Source organism: Elaeis guineensis, chromosome 6 (assembly GCF_000442705.2).
Source record: "Elaeis guineensis isolate ETL-2024a chromosome 6, EG11, whole genome shotgun sequence".
NCBI classification, from domain to species: Eukaryota; Viridiplantae; Streptophyta; class Magnoliopsida; order Arecales; family Arecaceae; genus Elaeis; species Elaeis guineensis.
This window is the reverse complement of record NC_025998.2, coordinates 110,353,706-110,362,984: the sequence shown is the minus strand read 5'-3', so window position 1 is coordinate 110,362,984 and position 9,279 is coordinate 110,353,706. Positions and strand designations below refer to the sequence as shown.

Genomic DNA, 9,279 nt, shown 5'->3' with positions numbered 1-9,279 from the left:
AATTTCTTTCCCCCCCAACTTAATCTACATTGTCCTCAATGGAGTATAAAAGCAAAGAAAATAAAAGGAGAGAGTGCACCTGGGATAATTTTGCTTCGAAAGTTGAAGATAGCTTCATTGATTAATAGGCTCTTGTTCTAAATTCCTGCAGCTGCAGTAAAGTAAAAAAAAAATATGAAATCATTGGGTTGCCTCCCAACAAGCACTAAGTTTTATGTCTTCAGCCAGACGTCAAGTTTATTATTCATTATAAAGTGGATCACATAGGTAGATGGTGTCGATTCATTTTTTATGTGCAATTTCATCTACATATGGCTTCAGACGTTGGCCGTTTACCTTAAATATATTACCATTTCGGGGGTCATGAATTTCAATTGCTCCATGTGGGAATATTTGTGTGACAATGAAAGGTCCATCCCATCGGGATCGAAGTTTACCGAAAAAAAGGCGTAACCTGGAATTGAAAAGCCATACCTTTTGATTTAGCTCAAACGATTTTCTAGAGATATATTTATCATGAAATACTTTGGTTCGAGCCTTGTAAATTCATGAACTCTCGTATGCATCGTTGTGAAGTTCTTCCAGTTCATTGATTTGCAAACTTCGATTAGAACCTGCATTCTTCATGTTAAAATTAAACATTCGTATGGCCCAAAGTGCACGATATTCTAATTCAACCGGTAGATGGCAAGCTTTGCCATAAACTAGTCGGTAGGGTGACATACCGATAGAAATTTTAAAAGCTATACGGTAAGCCCATAATGCATCATCTAAGCGAAGAGACCAATCCTTTCTATCGGGCCTAACCGTCTTTTCTAAGATATGTTTAATCTCCCTATTTGACACCTCTACCTGACCATTAGTTTGGGGGTGATATGGTGTGGCCACTTTGTGTGTAATATTATATTTTTTCATAAGTGCTTCAAAATATTTATTCATAAAATGAGTCCCCCCGTCACTAATGATCACCCTTGGGAAGCCAAATCGACTAATGATGTTTCGTTGGATAAAACTAGTTACAACTTTATTATCATTAGTCCGTGTAGCTATTGCCTCCACCCATTTTGACACGTAATCAACTGCCACCAGAATATATTCGAATCCAAATGAGGCTGGAAAAGGTCCCATGAAATCAATCCCCCAAACATCGAAGATTTCTACTACTAAAATGGGGGTCAGCGGCATCATATCCTTCTTGGATAAATTTTCTGTTTGCTGACATTGCAGACAACTTCGGCCAAATTCATGTGTATCCTTGAAAAGTGTTGGCCAATAAAACCCACTCTGCAGTACTTTTGCTGCAGTTTTTCTTCCACTAAAATGTCCCTCACATGCCCAAGAATGGCAAAAAGTGAGAATGCTTTGGAATTCACTCTCGGGGACACAACGGCGAATAACTTGGTCAGGACAGTATTTGAATAGTTCAGGTTCCTCTCAGAAATAATATTTAATTTACGAGAAAAATCGATCCTTTTTTTAGTTTGTCCAGTGAGAAGGTACTTGTCCTATTGACAAGTAATTGATAATATAGGCAAACCATGGAGGACGGCTAGAGGAGATTACAAAAAGTTGTTCGTCAGGAAATTTCTCTTTGATCACATCTATGCCTATCGTGTATTCAACTAAGATCCTGGAGATGTGATCAGCTACCACATTCTCGGAACCCTTCTTATCTCGAATTTTCAGATCAAATTCTTGTAAAAGAAGGATCCATCTGATCAAACGCAGTTTAGTATCTTTCTTTGAGAGGAGATGTTTCAGAGCCGCATGATCCGAGTAAACTAGAACCTTAGACCCTAACAGATATGAGCAAAATTTTTCAAAGACGAACACTACTGCTAGTAGCTCTTTTTCTATTGTGGTGTAGTTTAATTGAGCATCGGAAAGAGTCTTGCTAGCATAATAGATCACATGTGGCTCCTTATTGATTTTTTGGCCTAAGACGGCACCTATTGCAAAGTCAGAGGCATCACACATAATCTCAAATGAAATGGACCAGTCAGGGGGTTTTATTATGGGTGCTGTTGTCAGGACAGTTCGTAATATGTTGAATACTTTCAAACAGTCTTCGTCAAAGACAAATGGTGTGTCCTTGACCAACAGATTGCACAGGGGTCTTGAAATCTTGCTAAAGTCTTTGATGAAGCGTCTATAAAATCCGGCATGACCTAAGAAAGATCGTATTTGTCGGACCGAAGTAGGGGGTGGTAGTTTTGAAATGACTTCAACTTTGGCTTTATCTACCTCGATCCCTCTTTCAGAAATAATATATCCTAATACAATTTTTTTCCGCACCATGAAATGGCTCTTTTCCCAACTTAGGATGAGATTTGTCTCTATACACCGTTTAAGAACTTTGGAAAGATTATGGAGACAATCCTCAAAGGTGGTTCCAAACACAGAAAAATTATCCATAAAAACTTCAAGATATTTATCCACCATATCCGAAAAAATGACCAGTATGCACCGTTGAAATATAGCGGGTGCATTGTAGAGCCCGAATGGCATACGTCGAAAAGTGAAGGTGCCATAGGGGCAGGTGAAGGTAGTCTTTTCTTGATCATCCAAAAATACAGGTACTTGATTGTACCCTAAATAACCATCAAGAAAATAGAAGAAACTTTATCCTGCTAACCGTTCTAAGATTTGGTCGATGAAGGGTAATGAAAAATGGTCCTTCCTAGTAATGGCATTTAGTTTTCTATAATCTATGCATACTCGCCATCCAGATGATATGCGAGTGGGAAGCAGTTCACCTTCTTCGTTCTCAACCACAGTAATACCTGATTTTTTAGGTATTACTTGAGTGAGACTGACCCATTTTCTATCGAATATGGGGTAGATGATTTCAGCATCTAACCACTTTACCACCTCTTTCTTTACTACTTCATGCATGTTTGGGTTTAATCTCCTCTGCATATCTCGATGGGGTTTGGCATTTGCCTCAAAATGAATATGGTGCATGCAAATGGAGGGGTCAATTCCTTTTAAATCGGCAATGGACCAATCGATAGCCTCTTTGTGTTCCTTCAGAATACCAACCAATTGTGCTTCCTGATTAGGGGTCAAGTCTGATGCAATGATTGCTAGAAGGGTGTCATTGGGTCCTAGAAATACATACTTGAGCGTAGCAGGAAGGGGTTTCAATTCTAACGTAGGTAGTGATTCTAAAGATGGAACTATTGGTGTACTGGCTAATGTGGGCAATGGCTCATACTTGATTGTCCATGGAGGAGTGGTTTTATCGTGTGGTGTATCCAACAAGGTGTTAACTTCTTTCATATATCCCTCAAAGTCATACATTCCAAAATGAGCCAAGCAAGTATCTAAGGGATCTAGTGCTAGAATTGTGGGTGTTGCATCTTCTATAATGTCTTCTAGTGTATCTACTTCGAAGCAACTATCCATTGATGGTCCTTGGGAGGCACTAAACACATTCAGTCTCAGTTTCTTATTCCCAAACGATACGTCCATGACTCCTATCCTATAATTAATGCATGCATTTGCCGTAGCTAGGAAGGGTCATCCTAAGATAATAAAAATTTGTCTTGGGTTGCCACTTAGTTCCATGTCGAGAATCAAAAAATCAACTGAAAAGTAAAACTCATCTACCTTGACCAAGACATCCTCAAGCATTCCACGTGGTTCCTTAATTGATCTGTCAGCTAATTGCAGTGTGACTGATGTGGGTTTCAGTTCTTCGAATCCAAAAAATTCATACACCGAACTAGGTAAAAGATTCACACTTATCCCTAAGTCCAGAAGAGCTTTTTCAATGTGATAATCTCCTATAACAAAGGAAATGATGGGGGCTCCTGGGTCCTTAAGCTTTGGAGGAGTGGCATGCTGGAAGACAGAACTAGCCTGTTCAGTGAGGCATACTTTCTTTGAAATTTGTGATCTAGATTTACATTTTTGGATGCATAAATCCTTCAAAAATTTGGCATAAGCAGGGACCTGTTTGATTGCGTCTAGAAGGAGAAGATTAATTTGGACTTGCTTAAATAATTCCAACATCTTGTCGAGTTTTCCTTCCTTCTTATCTGTAGGAATAGGGCTTTTCAGGGCATCCAAAAATGAGGCTTTAGGCAAGTAAGATGATTCCAGTGCAGTTGGTTCATTCTCTATTTTAAGGTCCTCCTTGTTCTTGGGTGATTTGGCTTCGGTTAGAGGTTTAGGGTCGGTCTCATTGATTTTACTAATGCGTTCAATGACCTTCCCACTTCTCAGAGCCATGATTGATTTGGCGTGTTCAGAAAAAGCTTCTGGGGTATTAGAGCTCTCAATCACAAATTGCCCTTTTGGGTTGCTCTCGGGTTGGCTAGATAATTTTTCTCCTTCCTTCCTACTGAATGCAGTCGCTAGTTGACCTATTTGGGTCTCTAGCTTAGCAATGGATTGTGTGTGGGAGTTAAGGGTCTGAGTGTTGACTTCTAATCGTTCTAGTACTTTCAGAACTTTTTTCTCAAAAGCTGAGCTATGACCAGTAGTAGACGGTTGAGGAGCACTTTGAAATTGATGGTATGGTCATGCCTATATGTTGGGTCCTGATATTGAGGTCGAGGTGTGGCAGGGCCAACCACTGGTTGTGGTCTCCAGAAAAAATTTAAATGGTTTCTCCAGCTGGGGTTATAAGTGTTCGAATATGGATCATTTTCTGATCTGTGAGCTTGTTGGACTTGAGCTTGCTGAACCTGCTCGTGCACAAACTCAAGAAATTGAGGTGCGGCTGGGCATTCACTAACAAAATGGTTCAGACTTGCACACAATGCTCAAACTTCTTGGATTGGGTTAGGTGGAATCGGGGATTGTCCAGTATTTAGAAGATGGTCTAATTTTTGGGATAGTTCATCTACCTTACTATGGATATCCATGACATTTCCAATCTGATAAATTCCACTTCTTTTTTGTTGAAGCATGGGTTGTTCTCTAGAGATGGCAGACATATGATATAGAAAATTCTCACTAAGTATTTCAAAGAGCTGTCAGGCTTCATCCTCACTCTTTAGCATGAATGTCCCACCATATGATGCATCAACCATTTGTCGGTGTTTCTCCGATAAACCATCATAAAAACACCGACAAAGTTGCCATTTAGGGACAGCATGGTGTGGATATTTACGAATGAGGTCCCTTAACCTTTCCCATGTCTCATGAAAAAGTTGACCCTCCAATTGGAAAAAACTAGTGATAGCTTTTCTAATTTGATTTATTTTTTCAATTGGAAAGTATTTCTTGAGAAATTCTCTCTGAAGATGATCCCAAGTTGAAATGCTTTTAGAGTCTAAGGAGTTTAACCAATGCTTGGCTTTGTCCTTAAGTGAGAAAGGGAACAGTTTCAACCTAAGGGCATCATCGGAGAAGTTTTGGATTTTTACTATGGAACAAATTTCAAGAAATTCATCCAAGTGTTTGTATGGGTCCTCGTTACTAAGTCCATAGAATGATGGCAACATTTGAATAATGCTAGACTTAATCTCATATTGGGTAGCTTCTATTGGAGGTGCTTGAATGCATGGAGAGTAGGTATACGAGGATGGAGTGAAATATTCTCTCAATGGGCATGGAGTATTAGCCTCACCAGGTGCAGCCATGTTTCTAACTCGGATAGTCCTAAGAGTCTTTTCTAATTCTTTGTCTAATAGTTGCAAGTCGGGTTTTAGTGATCGTCGACCTAACATGCAACTAAAAGGTCTATGTAAGACTATCCTAGTCTGTTAAGGATTATTTTTTTTTTTATTAAGAGGAGAAGAGAAGAGAGAAAAGAGTTCTAAAGAAGAGATCCTAAGAAGTCCTAAAACTAATAGAAGAATTAGTTGTGGTTATATTTTAATTACAATCAAGTTAGCATGCAGTGGACTCTCTATCCTAAAGTTATCCTAGTTCTAGACAGCTCCTAACTGTAGTTAGCCTTCAAGCCCTCCAAGTCGGAGCTTGACCAACCAACTGGCCAGATAAGTGTAAGGTTGGTGGGAGTCCCCCCGTTGCTTTCCTTAGACACCAATTAAATTGGCCAGATCAGCAAATGGAACCAATTAAAAACCATCTTCCTTCGGGCCCAGTCGTCCCGCAAACCACTTGCCTAGACACCAGCTAGCTGACCAAGTTTAACCTGGTTCAACTCTCAGGGTCACTTGTCCTAATGAGCTCGAAATCCTTAGGTGTCAACGTCTAATTAATTTTAGATTAAGGTCTAGGTTATACAAATGCAAGGGAGTGATTTGTGGGCCAAGGAAGGGTGATCAAATCTCCATCTTTTCTTAGTTAATGGGTTGTACTCTTAAAGTTAATTATGGAGATGCAATGCAAAGAAACAAGGTGTCCAATCAAGTTAGAAATTTTTATATTTGAGGTTACGCTATTTTAGTTAAGTGTTATGAAATGTCAGTGGTTTTTTTTTTTAATTCAACCATGCCAAGATCTCTGGCAACGGTGCCAAAATTTGATGCATAGTCATTGATAGCATCAAAAATAACTCTAATCACTATGTAGGTAGGTTGAGTCGAGATCGTATCCTCAGGAACCTTGGGCTAAGTTGAGATTGCAAAATAAAAGAAAAAAAATGTTGTTTTGATTTAGAAAATAAATTATCTTAAAATTGATGTAATTAGAAAATAAAGAGCTCGGGAGTTTTGAATTAATTTTGCACTAGTAGAGTTGTATCTTTTTTTTTTAATTAAATAGATACGATTAATCTTAAGAAAAATATCTATCTTTTCTCGGCACACCCCATACCCGTAGATCACGATGCATCTTCGAAAAGTACTAGGTAAACAACTCTTCTTTCCTCGGCACACCCCGTACCCATAGATCACGGTGCGTCTCCGAAAAGTAAAAGTTGGTCCTAATATTAATCTAACAGGAAAGCATAAATAAAAGCATATGAAAGAGAGCAAATAAAGAACTCATGATGATTTAAATAAAAAGCATAATCTTTATTGCATATAAAGAAATACAAGAAAGTTTAGAACAATAAACCCACTCTATGTCATTATAAAATTTTTTCTCCACTTCCGAGACTGCTAGCCTAGCTGCTCATGGAGTAGTCCCTTTCTCTTCCTCTATGCAAGGCTCTAGAAGAATTTCTGGGATGATCCTCAAATGAGAGTACAAGAGCCTTTTTATAGGTGTTAGGAGGGAGGAGTTTTATATAGTTTTCAAATGTGGGACTAAAGAAAATACTAAGGACTAAAAGATGGATGGATGAGATGGAAAGATCACAAGCAGATAAAGAAAATACAAATTCTTCCTCTTGAAGTATTTTCAAGTATTATATTTTTTTTCTTTAATTTTCTGATCCATCTGTCATTTATCTGTTCGCCACTGTGTCTGCCAGCACAACTCTCCACGCACCCGCCATGCCGCACGCCCACACCCGCACCGCCGCATGCCCGCACCGCTCCGCCCGCACTGCCGCATGCCCGCACCGCCGCGCTCGTGCTGCCGTGCGCCCGCACCGCCGCGCTAGCTGTTAGGAAACGCTCCTTTTTGATTTACAAAAAGAAACTTTTGTTTCTTTAAAATGATGCCTATATCCTTTTTGGGTTCCTTGCATAGTATCTTCATTTTCTATAATACCGTATGCATCTTTTTTTATTTTAATTTTATTTTAAGTTCAATTTTCTTCAAACTTGAGTCTTTTTGATCTGCGAATCGGACTCTTTGTATCGGCGATCACCTTTCCTGTAAAACATAAAAAAAGCATCAAATTATTAATAAATAAAATAAATTAAATATAATTTTTTACTTTAAATGACTTAAATTAAGTATTTATCACAATCCAAGATATTTTATATAGAATTATCAAGATGCTATGATAATTTATCGATGATAGGTTATCCTGATCTATTTATCACATTTATTTACAATCCTAAATAGCCTGAAATTAGTTATTTCTTGGAAAAGATATCCAACCAACAGCCTTCTGAATGTCCTGATACCATTTCATAGATTTTAAAATAAAATTAGATAAGCTTCTTCATGATTTAAAGCATGAAAGAATATTTGAAAAAGTTGTAGTAGGTATGTGTTATTTTTTTTTTCTATCAATTTTTCATTTTTGATTTTCTAAATCTTTTTATATAACTCTATTTATGTTTTTTTGTAGTTGTCTATTCTCTTGAGTTTCAAAAGAGACGGCTTCCACATGCTCATATTCTTCTGTTCTTTTATAATAATAATAAATACTCTTCTACTATAGATATAGATCGTATCATCAGTACAAAAATTTTTGATCACAAAATTTATCCTGTGGCTTTTAAAGTTGTCCAACAGTTTATGATTCATAGACTGTGTGGGGTTGTCAATTTCTCTTCTCCTAGCATGATCAATAACAAATGCACAAAATACTTTTCAAAAAAGTTTAATAAAACAACAATGGTAAATAGTAATGGTTTTCTAGTATATCAATGAAGTAATGATGGTAAAGTAGTTGAAAAAAATAGAATATTACTTGATAATCATTATATGGTTCCTTATAATATTAAATTATTGATAAAGTATCAGACTCATATTAATATTGAGTGGTGCAATCATTCTCAATCAATTAAATATGATCACTAAAATATATAGATGTTGGTTTGTAAATGTTTTAGTAGTGTTGTTAATGATGTGAATCTTTAATTCAGATGACCTATCATTAGTTTTAAAATCGCTAAATCCTTTGCCAAATATTTAGCACAAACTGGGTGGTGTGACTATTAATATTATGATATCAATATTATGAGTGTTAATAATAAATCATATGATTAATTTATTTAGAGTAACATTAGATAATATTTATAATAGAAATATTATTATTGTTAACAATAATATTGTTCTAGTAATATTGATATTATTAGTCGAGGTATTAATACTATATAATACTATTGCACTAAAAATCGTTACTAATATAAAGATAATAAAAATTGTACAATAACATATAACATCTAATTTAATGAATAAATATCATTATAACAAATTTAATAAAATTATTATGTTAGTAATAATAATATGACAAAAAATAATTATAAAAATCTAGACTTATATATTAATAATAAATGATATAATAAAAATTAATAGTATGATAATATGATATTATATTAATACAATAATAAAATACTTAATTTTATCTACAATATGATACAATGTAGTATAATATCAACAAATTGAACATGTGCAATGCATATTATGAAAAGATGTAAAATTAAAGAAAAAATTGGAGATGTGGTTTTGGTGGATTGAAATAAGAGGGGTAAATGAGCCAAACATGAGTGAGTTGATCCAAGCTCAAGCTCAACT

General features: G+C 36.3%; 1 non-coding gene across 1 annotated transcript; it reads left to right on the top strand.

The window, feature by feature from the left end:
* The first annotated feature begins 5,100 nt into the window (after positions 1–5,100).
* On the top strand, positions 5,101–5,206 carry LOC140858984 (small nucleolar RNA R71). Its single transcript, XR_012142385.1, has one exon. It is a non-coding gene; the product is annotated as a small nucleolar RNA R71 (small nucleolar RNA).
* Positions 5,207–9,279: the final 4,073 nt, after the last annotated feature.